The sequence below is a fragment of the Odocoileus virginianus genome, chromosome 5, assembly GCF_023699985.2.
Source record: "Odocoileus virginianus isolate 20LAN1187 ecotype Illinois chromosome 5, Ovbor_1.2, whole genome shotgun sequence".
Classification (NCBI taxonomy): Eukaryota; Metazoa; Chordata; class Mammalia; order Artiodactyla; family Cervidae; genus Odocoileus; species Odocoileus virginianus.
The window spans coordinates 51,524,904-51,546,709 of record NC_069678.1 but is presented as its reverse complement, the minus strand read 5'-3'; the positions used below and the strand labels follow the sequence as shown (position 1 = coordinate 51,546,709).

The following is a 21,806-nucleotide window of genomic DNA, read 5'->3' as shown; positions in this document are numbered from 1 at the left end:
AATGGGTGGAGGTTTTATTTACTTAATAGACTAGGATTTTTTTTTTATCTTTACTGTGACTTCAGTGGGAAACCATTGAAGAGTTCTGGACAGGGTTAAAATGTGTATTTTTCAAAGATTTGTCTGGCTGCAGTGTGCAGAACGAAAGAAAGGAAATAAGAATGATGAAAGAGACCAGTCAGGGACTGGAGCAGCTTTCTAGGTGAGAGATGATTATAGCTCAGCCAGTGGAGATGGAGACAAAGACTGATAAAAGGTATTTGATTGGTTAAAGTGACAGAACTGGTTAAAGTGATAGAGCTATAAGGAAGGGGAAAGAGGAACTCGTGATAAGCTCTATGTTTGTAGACTGGACACCTAGGCAGGTGGTTGTATCAGACACTGAGATAGACATGGAGTCAGTCTAGAAGACTGATGATGTATTTGTTTCTGGACACAGGTCTGATCTCTAAACAGAGGTGTCAAATTGCCAATGGATACATGAGGTTGGAGTCTAGAGCAAAAACTATGATTAGAAATATACATTTGTCTTACCTAATGTATACTGGAATGAACTTTTAAAATTAACTTAATATGTGTCCTACAAACAGACTGTGCCTTCCTTGTTTTCCTCTGTGCTGTACAGTAGGCCCTGGCCAGCCATCTACTTCACACACAGCAGTGTACATACGTCAATTGAAAGAAAGTGAAAGTGAAAGTCACTCAGTTGTGTCCAACTCTTTGTGACCCCACAGAAGTCCGTGGAATTCTCCAGGCCAGAATATTGGAGTGGGTAGCTGTTTCCTTCTCCAGGGGATCTTCCCAACCCAGGGATCAAACCCAGGTCTCCCACATTTTAAGTGGATTCTTTACCAGCTAAGCCACCAGGGAAGCCCACATATGTCAATTACCACACTAAAAAAAATTTTATGCACACACCCACACACACACACCCACACACACACACATACATATGAAAGAGAAATTAAGGACAAGGGTAATAGTGTAAGGAAAGAGTCCCAGTGAGAAGAAGAAAGTCAAGGCTAAAATCTTCAGCCCACACCAAAAAAAGATGGGAAGAGGTTTAAGAAGCAACAAAAAAAAATAAGAGATAACAAGGAAACTTTCAGAAAACTTTTCTTTACTCTCCAAATTTTCTATAATTAGAACGTCTTATAATAACTAAGAGCAATAGCCTTTATTTTAAAGTGAGAAAAGGTAAAAGAACATTTATGGCAGATTTTTTGTGCTATACTTTTAAAACCGTAAGATTACAGCAACTAACAGTAATAAATACAGAAAGCACAGAAATACCAAAAAGTGACATTTCCTTTTGCTTTTACCCCTCAAATCCAGCTTCTTAGGACATTATAATAACAAAGATGCTGTGACACTTAAGTATCTTACTGGAATTAAAGAAGAATGAGCCTATTTGTCATCCCACATCCTACAAGGTACAGAATTCACCGTTACCCAGTTTGCACAACAGCCAGCCAACAATTATCTGTTGAGTACCTACTATATGCCAGAGCATAGGATACAGGCTCTGCATCCTACAGATACACAAAATAGCCAGTTCACTGCCCTCTTGGAGCTTATAGTCTACCAGCCAGATGGACAATTAAAAATAAGCATACAGGGTGGGAGGGAGGGAGGCGAAAAAGCAAGGGGATATATATATATACTTACGGCTGATTCACACTGTTGTGTAGCAGACCCAACAGAACACTTTAAAGCAATTATCCTCCAAACAAAAAGAAAAGCATACAAATAAAAATATAACTAAAAATTATGTTCAGTGCTGTAAAGGAAAACGAGAGGATACTATGACACAATACAACAAGAAAACCTAATTTTTTCACACACATGAGTCGTGTGAAAAAAGAAAAAAAGAATCAGCAAGTGGCATTCAAGCCTGCATGCAAATGATGACAAAGAGGTGCTCAAGAGATGATTGGGAGAAGCCTGCCAGAGCATGCATGGTAGACTGGAGGGATAAAATAAGCTAGTATCATTGGAGGGTTTGAGTGGAGGAAAGAGTAGTAAAAGGGACACCTATAATGGAAAGAAGGGGCCAAATCATGCAGGGCCTCTAAGTCAGAGAAAGCATGCTGGATTTTACCCTAAATGCAATACATTTTGTTCATGATACTCATATATTCTAATTTTTACTATGAAAAATCAGTTTTTTAAAAGAATTTTATGAATTGTTCAAAAATAAAACAGGGGGAACTTCTGCCTGTGAAGGATTAAATGCTGTGTGAATTGCCTTCTTGCCATATATAAGTAGGAAAAACAAAACAAAAAATCAAAAAACAATGGTTTTCAGAGCATGGGACTCTGATCTCTGAGTGAAGGCAAACAAACCGGGTGAGCCTTTCCGTTGCTCCAGATCACCACTTGGAAACAGGTCCAGACTACGGCTCAGAGCTGTTGTCTAGTTGGACACGCTGAGTTGTGTCCAACTATTTTGTGATCCCATGGACTGTAACCTGCCAGGCTCTTCTGTCCATGGAATTCCTGAGGCAAAAGCACTGGAGTGGGTTGTCATTCCCTCCTCCAGGGGATCTTTCTGACCCGGGGCTTGAAGCTGTGTCTCCTGCACTGGCAGGCGGATTCTTTACCCCTGAGCCACCAGGAAAGCCCTTAGAGAAAGAAGCCTAAACAGAGCACAGTGATTCCACTGAGATCAGAGTTTGGAAAGCAGAGATGCATAAAATTTTTGGACAGAATATAAAAAAAAAATCACAATATCAAGCAGTCTGATACATGCATAATTAGAGTTCCACTAAGGCAGAGAGGAATAGAAAAGTATTTGAAGAAATAACCAATGAATTTTTTTCAAATCTGATGAAAACTCTAAGCCCACAGAGTCAGAATCTCAACAAACCACAAGCAGATAAACATGAAAACCACACCAGAGAATATGATAAACAAACTGATGAGAAACAACAAAACAGAAAATAATATCTTAAAAACAGCTAGAGAAAGATAAGTACAGAGGAAGAAAGATAAGAATGAATGACAGGAGATTTTTCATCAGAGATCCAAGACAATGAATAACATCTTTAAAGTACTGAAGGGAAAAGAGTTCTGTTAACATGAAATTATATATCTAGAAGAAAATCTTTCAAAAATAAAGATGAAATAAAGACTTTTTTCAGACCAACAAAAAGGGAAAGAGTTCATTTACAGATCCTTATGTTATGTTAAAGGAAGTTCTAGAGAAGACAGTGGGAAAATGATATCTTATAAAAACAATAAATCTATGCAAAGGAACAAGGAGCAATATATGTGTGCATATAGATAGATAGATAAATACAAAAAAAATTTCTCATTTTTAATCTTTTGATCACAGACTGTTTAAAGCAAAAATAACAGCAGTGTTTGTGGGATTTATAACATATTAGCGACAATAAGACCAACAGGAGGAGGGTGATGGAAGCAAACTGCTATAAGATCCTTATGCTCATCATGGAGTGGTATTAATATAGGATCACTTGACTATCATAAGGCAGACTATCATACGTTAAACATGTATAATGTAAATCCTAGAGCAACCACTAAAAATAAAATAGAAGTATATTAAAGTCTTTTAAAATATACTTTAAAGAAAAAATAAAAAAATAAAATATACTTTAAGTATGTTAAAGTATATAAAGTATTAAAGTATTTTATAGGATGTAATTTGCATAATTTAAAAACACGAGCATGTAAAGTTCATTTACAAGGTTGCTACTGCTGCTGCTGCTGCTAAGTCGCTTCAGTAGTGTCCAACTCTGTGAGACCCCATAGCAGCCCACCAGGCTCCTCTGTCCCTGGGATTCTCCATGCACACATGTATATTTGAGGACCTATAGCAAATATAGTAGAGTAGTTGCCCATGACAGGGCATGGAAGGGGCAAAGGTGCAGACATCAGGGGTGTTAAATCATTTCTGGAGATAAAATGGAGTAATCAAAAATAATCAAAAGAAGGGAAGACACTTCAATAACCGGTGCCAAAAAAAGTGGATAGCTACAGATTAAAGAATGAAATCAGAACATTCTCTAACACCATATACAAAATTAAATTCAAAATGAATTAAAGACACGTGTAAGACTAGACATTATAAAACTCCTAGGGTGAAACAGAGAAAAATCTTTGACATAAATCACAATATTTTTTTGGATCCATTTCCTAGAGTAATGGAAATAAAAGCAAAAATAAACAAATGGGACCTAATTAAACTTAAAAGCTTTTGCACAACAAAGGAAACCATAAACTCAACAAAAAGACAACCTACAGAATGGGAGAAAATATTTGCAAATGAGGCGACCAACAAGGGTTTAATTTCTAATACACAAACAGCTTATACAGCTCAATTAAAAAAAAAAAAACCCAATCAAAAAATAGGCAGAAGATCTAAATAGACATTTCTCCAGGGAAGACATACAAATGACCAAGCAGCACGTGAAAACATGCTCAACATCACTAATTATTAGAGAAATGCCAATTAAAACTACAACAAGCTTAGGTTCTCAGCGGCGACTCTGGCCTGGTCTCAGCAGCAGTGCCAGGAGGTTGTGGCGTTTGTTTCTACCAGGCTATTTGAGGGGACCCCTGAAGTCCCGATTCAGTTGCCTCCCGGTCCCCGCCTTGTGCTGCTCCAGCCAGGATGATCGAGGTTGTTTGCAACGACCGTCTAGAGAAGAAGGTGCGCGTTAAGTGCAATACGGATGACACCATCGGGAACCTTAAGAAGCTGATCGCCGCCCAAACTGGCACCCGTTGGAACAAGATCATATTGAAGAAGTGGTACACGATTTTTAAGGACCACGTGTCTCTGGGGGACTATGAAATCCACGATGGGATGAACCTGGAGCTTTATTACCAATAGAGCAGAATTCCTTCTTCCTGCCCTTCCCCCTCCTCCCACCCTCACTTCCCACACTAATATGGATGCTTGTTTTTGGAAACTCATGTTAATAAAAACTTAGAGGCTAAAACAAAAAAAATAAAATAAAAATAAAACTACAACAAAGTATCACTTCACGCCAGTCAGAATGGCCATTGGTAAAAAGTCTACAAACACGTAATAAATGCTGAAAAGGGTGTGAGAAAAGGGAACCCTCCTACATAGTTGGTGGGAATGTAAATTGGTGCAGGCACTATGGAGAACAGTATGGAGGGTCCTTTAAAACCTAAAAATAGAGTTACCATATGCTCCAGCACCCTTGGGCATATATCCAGAAAAGACAAAAACTTTCTAATTAAAAAGACACATGTGCTCCACTGTTCACAGAAGCAATATTCATAATAGTCAAGACATCTAAACAACCTAAATGCCCATCAACAGCTGAATAAAAATGATGTGGTATATACATATGTATATACACACATATATATACAATAGAATATTAATCAGCTATAAAATAAAAGAACAAAATAATGCCATTTGAAGCGGTAAGTAGAGACCTAGAGATTATCATACTGAGTGAACTACCTCAGACAAAGACAAATATATGATATCGCTTATCCATGGAATCTAAAAAATGGTACAAAAGAATTTATAAATCATTTTGCTGTACACCTGAAACTAACACAACATTTTAAATTGACTATCCTTCAATAAAAAAATTAAAAATAAAAATAAAGGAAAGGAAAGAAGGAAAGAAAAAGGAAAACAGAACACAGAAGAGACGAAATAAAAATAACCAGCAAGATTCTGGGTTTAAACCCAACGCTATTAGTAATTACAGGAAATCATCTAAACATTTTAATTAAACAACAGAAACTGTCAATTTAAATGAGAATGCACAGCTACTGGCTATCCATAGAAATATAAATCCTGGGGTTGATTAAATTTTCTATATAGTTTCCTTAATTTCTTAGGTTTTGAATGCTTTGATTAGAGCCTCTAAGTTTTCAGGTTATTGTGGTATGTACAATTTTCTTTACTCAATCAAAGGAAATACTTCTTTTGATATATTAAAAGAAGTTTAAAACACTGTTTTAAACACTGTTTTCTGAACAGTGACTATATCTCAATAATTATACAGACTAGTATACAAAGGAATCTACAAGATGCAAGCATGTCCAAGGTTAAAATTTCTGTCCTCAACCTTGCTTTTATTTACCATACTATATGAAGTAGAAGACTCTACAGCCCATATAGCTGGAGTGTCCAAATACCATAACCATAGAAGTTTCTTACCCACAACTTGCATATTCTAAGCCATATTAGGTAATAGTTACAGATTAAATTTGTGGATTTCACAAAAATGAAAAGAGCAAGCATTTAGATATCTAGGAAATGATCTCTTTGGAATTTAATGTAATTGTATTATTTCAGAAGAGAAGTTGTTTTATTTTACTTGCAGGATGGTTTTCAAATATAATATACATGTGTGTGTGCTAAGTCACTTCAGTCGCATCTAGCTCTTTGCAACCCTATTGACTACATGTAGCCCACCAGGCTCCTCTGTCCATGGGATTTCCCAAGCAAGAATACTGGAGTGGGTTGCCATGCCCTTCTCCAGGGGATCTTCCAGACCCAGGGATTGAATCCACATCTCTTATGTCTCCTGAACTGGCAGGTGGGTTTTTTACCATTAGTGCCACCTGGGAAGCCTTCAGATATAGTATGTGTCGTGCTATGCCTAGTCACTCAGTTGTGTCTGACTTTTTATGACCCCGTGGACGGTAGCCCACCAGGCTCCTGCCATGGAGATTCTCCAGGCAAGAATACTGGAGTGGGTTGCCCAGCCCTTTTCCAGGGGATCTTCTCAACCCAGGGATCAAACCCTAGTCTCCCACACTGCAGGTGGATTCTTTACCATCTTAGCCCTTAAATATAGTACTGTCCACCTCAAATCATAACAAAACACTCACAATTAGCCATTATAATTCTAATTCAGTCTATAGCGTTACAATTTACCAGTAGCCTTGGAAGATTATAAACCGATATTAGAATAAAAGAGATGACTTCAGGCTTAATTTTAGGCAAAAGGAACTACTCCATACAGAATGTATCTAAACTATGTTCTTCTTACAGGAGGCTTTCTTTGTGCCACATTTGCTTGAGAGAGTCCTGCGCTATTCTGTTTACAGTGGTCAGAGATCGGTCTAGTATATTTCACTGACCTTCTACCTATTCAGTTATCCTACTGCCTTTGTGTTACCCTTTTGATTTCACTCGTAACAATAAAACATGTCCTGGGGGAAAATGGATAAATAAAACATGTCCTGGGGGAAAATGGATACATGTATATGTATGGTTGAGTCCCTTTGCTATCCAAACTATCTCAACATTATTAATCTCCTATACTCAATACACAATAAAATGTTTAAAGAAAAAACAAACACAGTATGGTCCACCTCAAATATCATTCTTTCAAAACACAACAATTATTTGCTGTAAAACAGCTTTAAAATGGGAACCATATGCTATTAGTATATACAAATAAACCTATGTAAAATATTACAAAATCATTCTATATCATTTTAATTAGCACAGACAGAATGATATGTACAGGAGACCTAGGACTCATGAACCTACAGGTGCTTAATGGATCCAACCATCATCTTTAAGATATCCTATTTGGCCCAAGGACTGCAAGCTTGAGAAAGAAACAAAGGAGCTGCTTCTTAATCTATTTATAGAAGTGTACAGATTGGTTAGAATTCTAATGTAGGCCATTAGCCATATGTGCAAACACTTAATAGATGACAGCCCAGTTATTCATCTCATTTTAATTTTTCTTTCAATAGGAAGCCATGGCACTGTAGTGTGCTGTGGTTCATTTTGCTGACTTCATAAAGACACTGTTTCACTATTGTTCTCAGTGGTGCCCTAGTGGTCTAAGAAATTTACTAAGGCTTCCCTCTTCTTTCATTAAGATCACCATTTTGCATACAGCTCTTGAAGGACCAACTGCTGGTTATTCACTTCATGTATGTCCTTAGTTCATTGCTGCCTTGCTAAGGGTTACCAAAATATAATAGGAAAATGAAAAATGTATAGGTATAAAAAAGTTTTTATTAGGAAAACCTGTCTACAACTCATAAAATCTTGCGAGATAAGAAGGCAAAAATTTTATTTGCCAGAATTCCTCTTCAGAAGAACACTTATTTGTCCATGGAAAAAAGAACTCTGGTGAGCCATTTGAAGTGTGATATATCCATTATGTATCATCATGGAAATGCTTATTCAAGAAGAAAGGTATTCTATGTGCATAGAAATGAATGAAAATGAAAACACAACAACCCAAAACCTATGGGACACTGTAAAAGCAGTGCTAAGGGGAAGATTCATAGCATTACAGGCCTACCTCAAGAAACAAGAAAAAAGTCAAATAAATAACCTAACTCTACACCTAAAGCAACTAGAGAAAGAAGAAATGAAGAACCCTAGGGTTAGTAGAAGGATAGAAATCTTAAAAATTCAGGCAGAAATAAATGCAAAAGAAACTAAAGAGACCATAGCAAAAATCAACAAAGCTAAAAGCTGGTTTTTTGAAAAAATAAACAAAATTGACAAACCACTAGCAAGACTCATTAAGAAACAAAGGGAGAAGAACCAAATTAACAAAATTAGAAATGAAAATGGAGAGATCACAACAGACAACACTGAAATACAAAGGATCATAAGAGACTACTACCAGCAGCTCTATGCCAATAAAATGGACAATTTGGAAGAAATGGACAAATTCTTAGAAAAGTATAACTTTCCAAAAGTGAACCAGGAAGAAATAGAAGATCTTAACAAAACCATCACAAGCAAGGAAATCAAAACTGTGTAATCAGAAATCTTCCAGCAAACAAAAGCCCAGGACCAGAGGCTTCACAGTTGAATTCTACCAAAAATTCAGAGAAGAGCTAACACCTATCTTACTCAAACTCTTCCAGAAAATTGCAGAAGAAGGTAAACTTCCAAACTCATTCTATGAGGCCACCATCACCCTAATTCCAAAACCAGACAAAGATGCCACAGAAAAAGAAAACTACAGGCCAATATCACTGATGAACATAGATGCAAAAATCCTTAACAAAATTCTAGCAAACAGAATCCAACAACATATTAAAAAAATCATACATCATGACCAAGTGGGCTTTATCCCAGGAATGCAAGGATTCTTTAATATCCGCAAGTCAATCAATGTAATACACCACATTAACAAATTGAAAGATAAAAACCATATGATTATCTCAATAGATGCAGAGAAAGCCTTTGACAAAATTCAACATCCATTTATGATTAAAACTCTCCAGAAAGCAGGAATAGAAGGAACATACCTCTACATAATAAAAGCTATATATGACAAACCCACAGCAAGCATTACCCTCAATGGTGAAAAATTGAAAACATTTCCCCTAAAATCAGGAACAAGACAAGGGTGCCCATTCTCACCACTACTATTCAACATAGTTTTGTAAGTTTTGGCCACAGCAATCAGAGCAGAAAAAGAAGTAAAAGGAATCCAGATAGGAAAAGAAGAAGTGAAACTCTCACTGTTTGCAGATGACATGATCCTCTACATAGAAAACCCTAAAGACTCTACCAGAAAATTACTAGAGCTAATCAACAAATATAGTAAAGTTGCAGGATATAAAATTAACACACAGAAATCCCTTACATTCCTATACACTAACAATGAGAAAACAGAAAGAGAAATTAAGGAAACAATACCATTCACCACTGCAACAAAAAGAATAAAATACTTAGGAGTATATCTACCTAAAGAAACAAAATACCTATACATAGAAAACTATAAAACACTGATGAAAGAAATCAAAGAGGACACAAACAGATGGAGAAACATACCGTGTTCATGGATTGGAAGAATCAATATTGTCAAAATGGCTATACTACCCAAGGCAATCTATAGATTCAATGCAATCCCTATTAAGCTACCAACGGTATTTTTCACAGAACTAGAAAAAATAATTTCACAATTTGTATGGAAATATGAAAAACCTCGAATAGCCAAAGCAATCTTGAGAAAGAAGAATGGAACTGGAGGAATCAACCTGCCAGACTTCAGGCTCTACTACAAAGCCACAGTCATCAAGACAGTATGGTACTGGCACAAAGACAGAAATATAGATCAATGGAACAGAATAGAAAGCCCAGAGATAAATCCACAAACCTATGGACAACTTATCTTCGACAAAGGAGGCAAGGATATACAATGGAAAAAAGACAACCTCTTTAAGTGGTACTAGGAAAACTGGTCAACCACCTGTAAAAGAATGAAACTAGAACACTTTCTAACGCCATACACAAAAATAAACTCAAAATGGATTAAAGATCTAAATGTAAGACCAGAAACTATAAAACTCCTAGAGGAGAACATAGGCAAAACACTCTCAGACATAAATCGCAGCAGGATCCTCTATGACCCACATCCCAGAATATTGGAAATAAAAGCAAAAATAAACAAATGGGACCTAATGAAACTTAAAAGCTTTTGCACAACAAAGGCAACTATAAGCAATGTGAAAAAACAGCCCTCAGATTGGGAGAAAATAATAGCAAACGAAGCAACAGACAAAGGACTAATCTCAAAAATATACAAGCAACTCCTGAAGCTCAATTCCAGAAAAATAAATGACCCAATCAAAAAATGGGCCAAAGAACTAAACAGACATTTCTCCAAAGAAGACATACAGATGGCTAACAAACACATGAAAAGATGCTCAACATCACTCATTATCAGAGAAATGAAAATCAAAACCACAATGAGGTACCATTATACGCCAGTCAGGATGGCTGCTATCCAAAAGTCTACAAGCAATAAATGCTGGAGAAGGTGTGGAGAAAAGGGAACCCTCTTACACTGTTGGTGGGAATGCAAACTAGTACAGATGCTATGGAAAACAGTGTGGAGATTTCTTAAAAAACTGGAAATAGAACTGCCATATGACCCAGGAATCCCACTTCTGGGCATACACACTGAGGAAACCAGATCTGAAAGAGACACGTGCACCCCAATGTTCATCGCAGCACTGTTTATAATAGCCAGGACATGGAAGCAACCTAGATGCCCATCAGCAGACGAATGGATAAGGAAGCTGTGGTACATATACACCATGGAATATTACTCAGCCATTAAAAAGAATTCATTTGAATCAGTTTTAATGAGATGGATGAAACTGGAGCCCATTATATAGAGTGAAGTAAGCCAGAAAGATAAGGAACATTACAGCATACTAACACATATATATGGGATTTAGAAAGATGGTAACGATAACCCTATATGCAAAACAGAAAAAGAGACACAGATGTACAGAATAGACTTTTGGACTCTGTGGAAGAAGGCAAGGGTGGGATGTTTTGAGAGAACAACATCGAAACATGTATATTATCTATAGTGAAATATATCACCATCCCAGTTTGGATGCATGAGACAAGTGCTTGGGCCTGGTGCACTGGGAAGACCCAGAGGGATCGGGTAGAGAGGGAGGTGGGAGGGGGGATTGGGATGGGGAATACATGTAAATCCATGGCTGATTCATATCAATGACAAAACCTACTACAATACTGTAATTAGCCTCCAACTAATAAAAATAAATGAAAAAAAAATTTTAAAAAGAAAAGAAAATGAACTGTTTAAAATGGTATAGAGGAAAAATAAAAAAAAGAAAGGTATTCTATGACCTCCTCATGTATTCAATAAAGTTATTAACTTCAAGAAACATTTGGCAAAAGAGAAGTTGGGGTGGTGTGTGCGTGTGTGTGTGTGTGTGTGTATGTGTGTGTGTTAAATAGGAGGCTGGGCTCATACCCAGAGTGATGTGATGTAAAATTTGGACAACATGTGGAAAAGTGAATGCCCTTTCTGGAATGGATACTGCTGTGGGTTGTTTCCATGTTAGAGTGACCCAACAGTTCTAAGAGCTATGCTTCATATCAGGGTTAGGTATGAACACATCTGAACCTTCACGAGGCTGTCAGATCACTTGAGGGCCAGGGGAGGGCTTTGTTCATGTCCTCAGTCAGCTGCCCAAAATGCAGAGCACAGTGTTTTACACTTAGTAGGCCTTTAGTGAATAGATGCACAAAAAACCAGTGAAAACACAGTTACCTTTTGACAAGCTCACTTTGTTTCACTTCAGAATGTTTGTCTAGATAAAAATTTAGAAAGTAAAATTTAGTCAAATCATCAATATCCCAAATGAACGGATACTACACACAACAGTAGTGATTAGAGATGTTTGGCTAAGGAACATGTTGATACCGCTAACAGAAATAGGAGGGTTGGAAACAGATTCTGAGTGTGGAGCAAGTTTTACATGTTATGATGCTATTAGAATACTTGGCAGTTGTGTAACACCTTGAGCATGAGTGAGGTGTTATCTGTTCCATTAGCTGGCAAGGGTGACATGAATCTCAACACGAAGGAAGACAATCAAACAACCATCCTATACTGAAATTCTAGGTCCTACATTTTGACTCTAGGTCTAGTGCTCTTTCCACTAGAAGCAGCTTTCTGCTATAGACTTGGACTAAAAAGATAACCAGCTCTCTTCCCTTCCTGATGCATTTAAGAGGGGATCAGGGAATTCCTTCCACTTTCTCTGCTCTACAAATTCTCTAGACTCAATCTACTTTCACTCACTGACATTAAAACCTGGTTCTTGCCTCAAATGCATAATTTGTAAGGATTAGAAACAAAAAATTCTCTGGTGTGAGATGTATTATTCTGACAGGCCAAAAGAGAGCAGAAAACAACAGTACTCTCTATGGGATAAATACCTACAGTAATTTCTTCCACATATAGCAATTTCAGAAACCCACCATAAAGCAATACTTAGCAAACTGCTTAGTAAGGTCAAGCCTCCTGAGGAAACAATGAAATATAAACATCTCCTACTGTAGTTTCCCATGGTTGGTAGAACTAAATAAGATGGCTGTCTGCTTGTTATATGAATCTTCTACCAAGTCAGCTGTAGCCAATGGAAATATTGATCTAACACAGAGCAACAAAGCTAATATCTCTGAAATATTATTTGACCATGGGTTATTTCCCTTAAAATGTGTTTTAATAATTTATTCCTAATCCTAAATTCCTAGCCTATCAGTTAAGGATTTTTTTTAAATGAAGGTTTTGCACCATATTTTGCTTTGTTACTAACATTCCATTAAAGAGTGGAGAAGCAGAAAGTTCAGTTTGCTGTGTTAACACACACCTGGCTCTATTTGTCTTCCTCTTTTGAAAACTGCTACAGGCTCCACACTCCCTGTTCTCAGGACTCACTTGTCTGCTTACTAGCTGTCAAAGTACATTTGTAATACTGAGTGATACCATTAGAAAGCCCAGGACAGGCCTTGCTGAGCACACAGAGATACACTTGCATACCCATTAAGTTGAAATTTTGCCAAGAACCGATTAACCAATCTTAATGAACTGCTGTTTTCCATTTAAAACACCATTAGTTTCCTATGGTGTGTTGTTCAGGGTATAAGCTGCAAAGACACCATCAAGTGGTTAGAAAAGGTGTTGCTTTGCTGGGAGCCCATATGTCCCTGGAGAATTTGAATTTGGCTTTGGTATATATCACTTTCTTTCCACTTCTGGAAGTAATAAGGCTTTGCAACGGTTAAGGCCACCTCCCAGAATACAGTGGATTTTTAACACACCTCATTGTGTGCTGGAGAATTTATTTTGCTGTCTGCTATGCCGAGCCTTGTTTTGCTTCTAAAGATTATCATATTGACTGTGTAAAACTAACAACTCTCAGTCTATAGCTGAACATTAATAGATTAACAAAGAGACCCTCACTCTGTGCTTTTGAAAATTTCCCCTAGAATAGTGTTAAATATTCTATACATTATCATACTTTTTAATAGCATAATCCTCAGTAACAACAAGAGTCTTGGTTACATTGATAGTGAGAAGGACAAGTCAGCAGAAAATGGGTTTCTGGTTTTGTGAGATTTGCTTGGGGTTTGAAAATCTAAGAAGAAATATGAAATATTAAGATGTAAAAAAAAAAACTAGGATTTTGTTTCATTTCAGATAGTGAATTCTGTGCGTCAAGTTACAGGAAAGGTGATTTTAAGTTACAGGATCTCAATACAGGTTCTTTCTTACAAAGAAGACACAACATGAAGAACTGATGGAGCGAGCTCAGCAAACAACAAAAACATAAATGATTCATTTGCAAAGTAAACAAGCAACCCCCAAAATACTAAACACATTTCTCAACAACAGGAGCCATTCAGTGGTAGGAAGCATTAAAAATAATAGCACTGTCCTATTAATAAGCTCACTTTTTCCATACCAATTCAGCTTCCTTTCCAAGTTGTTAAAACTTTTATCTTTATTATCTCACAACTCTTTAAACATAACTTGTCCAAAAGTTGAGACAAGTAAATCTAAATGTACTAACCAGGTGGAAGGTAACAGGAAAGCCACAGCAAAAAGGAGGAAAAATATTGTGCAAGAGCAGCCCAACCTGGACAAGAGGCACCGTGGATTTTTTTTTTTTTTTTTTTTTTGCATGCTCCCTGCAAGTGTCCAGCAGTACATCAGGCACACTAGGAATGTCAGTAAGCATTTGGGGGTTGGTTGATTGAAAAATAAAAGACATGACTAGTAAAGAACTTTGTAAACTGGAACGATTAAAATCAGAGAGAAAGGGCAAAACTAATTGCGTGAAAGTGGCAGATGGTCAATAAAGCTTCGGAGCCCTGAAGTCTATAAACTTGCAGAAACATTGCATTTTAAAGGAACACTGACAGCAGCCAAGAGTCTGAGACATAGTGGAAGAGACAGAAGCTGCACAGATGATAATCTTCTCAGGACCCAAAGGCTGTCAGACAGACATGCCAACTTAATTAAGAAACTCGTTTTAGATCCACAAAGTCTGTCCTAATCATTTGCTCCAGCAGAGTAAAGAGCATAGTAGTAGCAGCCCCTCCATGGGTCCCATAAGTACTAACAGTGCTCCATTCTAAATGATGTGAACGTGCCACGCTCACTATTGTACTCAATCTCAGATCTCATGGCTCTACCTCACTGTGTATTAAACAATGTACTGACAGGACTTCCCTTGAGGTCCAGTGCTTGAGAATCCACCTTGCAATGCAGAGGATGCCGGTTTGATCCCTGGTCAGGGAACTAAGATCCCACAGGCCACAGAGCAATTGAGCCCCTGCGGCACAGCTGCGCTGAAGTGAAAGATTCCACAGACCCAACCAAGATCCTGCCTGCCACAACGGAGAATTGACGGGGTCAATAAATAAATAAACAAATATTTACAAAAACAAAACATTGTACTGCCTACATTAGCAGCAGCACCTTGGACAGAAGATAGCAAAGCAAGAATGCTCTAGGATGGATCTTACCAACCAGATCTCTCAGACCTAGCCAGCAGCCCCCCACACCTCCACCTCATCCCACACGCCCCCACCCCAACCCCTGTTTCAGCATCTCTTTTCTGTTTCCTTCAGGTAGTTTTCTCATACCTTTACCTCCATTTGATTCTGTTAGTATCTTAGAAATATCCATTGACTGTTCCCAAAAAGGGAAGGTGTTTGTGGTTTCACTGGTTTATTGGCTAAGGATAATCAACACAAGGAACTTCCTATTGACCACACTTGGCAGAAAGGAAGACTGCTCAGAGGAAAGCAATGAAGCATTGTAAGAACAAGGTGGTCTAGACACAGTTACACTGAGAAGGAGACTAATTAGATAAGTTCTTTCTGATAATCTAATTTAGCTGCTAAACTAAACTATAGCAGATTTTAGTTAACCTAAGGTGAAAACTCTCGAAGTCATCCATGTGTGGATTTCTTCCTTTCTCTTAAATTTTCCCCTTACACTTTTATATATTTAATTTTTTATTAGACCTATTTTTAAAAATTCATAGAAGGGCAGTATTAAGAGTAGAAAAGAGTAGTATTATTCAGTTCTAGAGAACATTAAAATAAAAATATAACTTGAGTTACTTCTTGCAGAGGAAAAAAAAAATCAGCAGAAAAAATAATAGGCTATTCGTGAGAAGACTTGAGTTTGAAAGTTAGCTCTGCCTCAGCTCAGTTCAGTTGTTCAGTCGTGTCCAACTCTTTGGGACCCCATGGAATGCAGTATGTCAGGCTTCCCTGTCCATCACCAACTCCCGGAGCTTACAAAAACTCATGTCCATTGAGTTGGTGATGCCATCCAACCATCTCATCCTCTGTCGTCCCCTTCTCCTGCCTTCAACCTTTCCCAGGATCAGGGTCTTTTCCAATGAGTCAGTTCTTCACATCAGGTAACCAAAGTATTGGAGTTTCAGCTACAGCATCAGTCCTTCCAATGAATATTCAGGACTGATTTCCTTCAGGATTGACTGGTTGGATCTCCTTGCAGTCCAAGGGACTCTCAAGAGTTTTCTCCAACACCACAGTTCAAAAGCATCAATTTGGAACAAGATGATGGAAGAACAGGTGGACGTGGAGCACATCTCTCTCCACACATACATCAGGAATACACCTTCAGACACAGAAGTGCATGCAGAACACCAGCTGAGAGCGGACAGGAGTATCTGACCAGTGGAAAAGAATATATAGAACCATGCAAAACTTGGTAGGATGAAGGAACTAGGGGGAAAAACAGGAGTGTTAGTAGGACTGGACCTGCCCTAGGTGGGTGGGGGAACTGAAGCAGGGGTCCCATCCCCACAGTGGGGCAATTGTCTGAGTGAGTCAGAGAGAAACATTTAAGGCCGAGAGTGAAACAGCTGATCTGTGGCAGCCTAAATGGGATGAGAATCAGACAGTCCTTGCGGCAGTCATACACACCCTGGACAGGGATGCCGGTCCTCTGGAAGGCACAGTGGATGGGAGCTGGAGTTTAAAGACTGTGGAGCAATCCCAGGGCAAGGGCTGCTGTTGACTGCGGAGTGATGGATTGAGGGGATGTGAGGGAGGAAATCGTGGTGGGAAATGCCTGTAGAGGAAAGCCAGGCGGACTTGGAAGCAGGGTGATACTGCTGAGTTACACCTAGCGGGTGGAGCCATCACCCTGGCCTCTCTCTCCCCAAACACTAGCATCGGCAGCCAAACAATAGAGAGGCTGGCCCATCAAATGCCTGACGCACTCAGCTACAGAGCAGGACTCCAGCGGTGGTGGGGGGTCCTCTATGTGCTTGATGAGCCAAACAACAGAGAAGGACCCCAGGCAAGGGACCTTCTAAGTGCCTGAAAGGGCGGAGCTACAGAGAAAGAATGGCCAAATAGGCCTTCTGATCACGAGCTCCAAGAGGCTTGAAAAAAACTCTCCTAGGGCCATAACTCCTGCGGCAAAAGCAGTCTGTGTCCCTGCACTTGGCACCACCAGGGTCCCTGCAAGCCAAGCAGCTGCACCACCTTCATGCTCACCTCTCACTGGGGCAGAGCTGCCACAGGCTAAAAAAGTCTTGTGTCGATACACGCAGGGTCGCTTCCGTTGTGTCCGACTCTTTGCAACCCTGTAGACTGTGGCCTGCCAGACTTCTCTGTCTGATAGGGGGTTGGTTATTCAGGCAAGAATATTGGTTGCCATACCCTTCTAGAGCACTATATTTCCTGCTGCCCTGGTCGCCAATCCCCCTGAGTACCTGGTGCTGCCAGAACCCCTGCAACCCAAACAACTGCACCACCTCCACACCCGGCCCTCACAGGGGCAAACCCAAGTCCTCCAGGGCGGCCTCAGGAGCAAACCCCAGTGGACGACCCACATGCAGAGGTGGAAATAAAACCACACCTGAAACCCAGGGGCAGTGTGGCTAAGGAAGAAGACTCAAAACCTTCCCACCAGCAGTTCAAGCTGCAGATTAAATCCACATAATCAACTAAGCATATTCTGTGTCGACTGAATACATAAAAGGCCATTGAGAGCTCCCACAAAAGAAAACTCACTAGCTCTGATAGCTGTGGACATTGAAGGCAAGAACACACAGGAGTAGGGCTAAATTAGAACCTGATTTGCCTCCACAGCAGGTCCAGAAATCAGCACAGTGTTGTAGGGCATCCTAGGGAGGTGAGGTGGCTGTGACTCTCAGAAAGGCAAAGGACTCTGATAGCAGTGACTCAAGAAAAACATTTATTATTATTTTTTTGACTTGTTCTATAGATTCTTTGGGATTTTTTTCTTTCTTTTTTTTTAATCCTCCCTTTTCCCCACTCTGTTGTAGCTGTCGATTTTATTGACACTAAGAAATCCAATTAAGCTTTTGAGCTTTCTTTTTTTCTCATTCACATTTTTTATTGTTGTCATAAGCCTCTGCCTCTATGTTAGGCTTTTGCAGTTCTGTGGAGTTATCCTTTTTTTTCTCTTTTTTTAATTTTTTAAACCTATTATTTTTCTACATTTATTCCTTTGTTTGCTTTTCCTACTGTTCTTTTCACTTTGCAGTTAATCTTTAATGTATATAAATCTTCATCTACCTCTATTTAACTTTGCTTATCTATTCTTTTTTCTTTCATTCCTTTCCTCTCAAAATAGTTGTTGGTTTTATATTCATTGCTTTATTCCTCACTTGGCACCTTGCTTTAGTTTTGTTTTCCAGTTAGTGCTAAAGTTAGTTTTGTTCTTAACTGGTAAATATAATCTTTTATTTCCTTAGGTCACTGGGTCAATCTACTGTACTTTATTTTTGTTGGACTGCTTCCACTTTGCTCATGGGTATATATGTATTGCGTATATTCCATTATTTTAATTATTATCTGCCAGATTTTGTAACTGCCATTTGTCTGGGGTTCATCTTTGGTTTCTTGTTTTTGGATATTTGTTTTAATCTCACTTAATGCCATAACAAACCACTTGTGGAATCTTTGTTCCTGACCAGAGATCAAGCTGTGAGCCTTTGGAGTAGGAGCACTAATTCCAAGACTCTAGACTACCAGAGAACTAACTCTAGGAAGTATCAGATAGTTAGAACTAACCCTAGGGAGTATCAAATAGTGAGAACTTGCACAAAGGAAACCACCTGAATGTAAGACCCGGTATCACCCAACCACCAGTAGCACCCTGTGCAGGACGCCTCATCAACAAACAGAACAAAAATTCAAACCAAATCATCAGCAGACAGGATTACCACCTCACTCAGCCTTGCCCATCAGAGGAAAAACAAACAAACAAACAAAAACTCAGCACAAATCTCACAAAGCTCACACAAACCACTGGACCAATCTCAGGAGGGCAGAAACCAAAAGGAAGAAAGAATTCTACCTTCTTCAAGGAACAAACTAGAAACACAGGAGTCCAAATAAATGAAGAGGAAATAGGCAAACTACCTGAAAAATAATTCAGAATAATGATAGTAAAGATGATCAAAACCTTGAAAACGAAATGGAGAAAATGCAAGAATCAATTAACAAAGACCTAGAAGAATTAAAGAATAAACATACAGTGACAACACAAATACTGAAATTAAAAATACTCTAGAAGGAATCAATTGGAGAAGGCAATGGCACCCCACTCCGATACTCTTGCCTGGAAAAATCCCATGGACGGAGGAGCCCGGTAGGCTGCAGTCCATGGGGTTGCTAGGAGTCAGACACGACTGAGCGACTTCACTTTCACTTTTCACTTTCATGCATTGGAGAAGGAAATGGCAACCCACTCCAGTGTTCTTGCCTGGAGAATCCCAGGGATGGGGGAGCCTGGTGGGCTGCCGTCTATGGGGTCGCACAGAGTCGGACATGACTGATGCGACTTAGCAGCAGCAGTAGCAGCAGAAGGAATCAATAGCACAATATCTGAGGCAGAAGAATGAATCAGTAAGCTGGAAGATAAAACAGTGGAAATAACTTCTGAAGAGCAGAAAAAAGTAAAAAGAGTGAAAGGAGCTGAGGACAGTCTCAGAGACATCTGGAACCATATCAACTGCACCAACATTTGAATTATAGAGGTCCCAGAAGAAGAAGAGAAAAAGAAACAGTATGAGAAAATTTGTGAAGAGATTATAGTTGAAAATTTCCCAAACATGGAAAAGGAAATAGTCAAACATGTCCAAGAGTCATGAAGAGTCCCACACAGGATAAACCCAAGGAGAAACATGCAACTAAACACAAAGAAAGAATATTAAGAGCAGCAAGGGAGAAGCAACAAGTAACATACAAGGGAAAACCCATACACTTAACAGCTGATCTTTCAGCAGAAACTCTGCAGGCCAGAAGGGAAAGGCAGGATATCGTTAAAGCAATGAAAGGGAAAACTCTGCAACCAAGATTACTGTACCTGACAAGGATCTATTCAAAATTGATGGAGAAATCAAAAGCTTTTCAGACAAGCAAAAGTTAAGAGAATTCAGTACCACCAAACCAGCTTTACAACAAATGTTAAAGGGACTTGTATAGTCAAGAAATACAAAAGAAGAAAAAAGAGCTACAAAATCAACTCCAAGCAATTAAGAAAACGGCAATAGGAACATATATGTCAATAATTACTCTAAATGTAAATGGATTAAATGCTCCAACCAAAAGACACAGACTGGCTGACTGGATAAAAAAAATGACCCATATATATGTTGTATACAAGAACCCAATTCAGACCTCAAGACACACATAGGCTGAAAGTAAGAGGATGGAAAAATATATTCCATGCAAATGGGAAGCAAAAGAAAGCTGGAGTAGCAATCCTCATTTCAGACAAAATAGACCTTAAAATAAAGAAGATTACAAGAGGTAAGGAAGGATACTACATAATGATCAAGGGATCAATCCAAGAGAAAGATGTAACAATTGTAAATATCTATGCTCCAACATAGGAGCACCTCAATACATAAGGCAAACACTAACAGATATAAAAGGAGAAATTGACAATAACACAAATAAAAGTAGGAGACTTTAAACACCACTCACACCAATGGACAGATCATCAAAACAGAAAATTAATAAGGAAACACAAGTCTTAAATGATACATTAGATGAGATGGATCTCATTGATATCTTCAGGACATTCCATCTAAATGCAGAAGAATATACTTTCTTCTCAAGTGCACATGGAACATTCTCCAGGATAGACCACATCTTGGGTCACAAATCAAAATTCAGTAAATTTAAGAAAATTGAAATTTTATCAAGCATCTTCTCTGACCACAGTGCTATGAGACTAAATATCAATTACAAGAAAAAAAGCATAAGAAACACAAACACATGGAGATTAAACAACACGTTTCTAAATCACCAACAGGTTACCAAAGAAATCAAAAGGGAAATAAAAAAATTTTTAGAAACAAATGACAATGAAAACATGACAACTCAAAACCTATGAGACACAGCAAAAGCAGTTCTAAGAGGGAAGTTTATAGCAATACAATCCTACATCAAGAAACAAGAAAAACATTGAATAGACAACCTAACTTTACCCCTAAAACAACTGGAAAAGGAAGAACAACAAAAAAATTAGTAGGAGTAAAGAAATCATAAAGATCTAAGCAGAAATAAATGAAAAAGAAATGAAAGAAACAATAGTAAAGATTAATAAAACTAAAAGCTGCTTCCTTGAGAAGATAAACAAAATTGACAAGCCTTTAGCCAGACTCATCAAGGAAAAAAGAGAGAAGAATCAAATCAACAAAATTAGAAATGAAAAAGGAGAGGTTACAACAGAATATGCAGAAATACAAAGGATTATTAGAGACTGTTATGGACAACTGTATGGCAATAAAATAGATAACCTGGAAGAAATGAACAGATTCTTAGAAAAGTTCAATCTTCCAAGACTTAACCAGAAAGGAATGGAAATTATGAACAACCCAATTACAAGCACTGATGTGATAAAAAATCTCCCAAAAACAAAAGCCCAGGACCAGATGGCTTAATAGGAGAATTCTATCAAACATTTAGAGAAGAGCTAATGCCTATCCTTCTA

The 21,806-nt window shown here is 38.3% G+C and overlaps 1 protein-coding gene and 1 pseudogene across 12 annotated transcripts in view; one reads left to right on the top strand and one right to left on the bottom strand.

Moving 5' to 3' along the window:
* Window positions 1-21,806, bottom strand: part of SLC44A5 (solute carrier family 44 member 5) — a 436,507-nt gene that overhangs the window by 228,644 nt on the left and 186,057 nt on the right. The window lies entirely within an intron of this gene.
* On the top strand, window positions 4,500-4,980 carry LOC110143347 (ubiquitin-like protein 5 pseudogene; annotated as a pseudogene).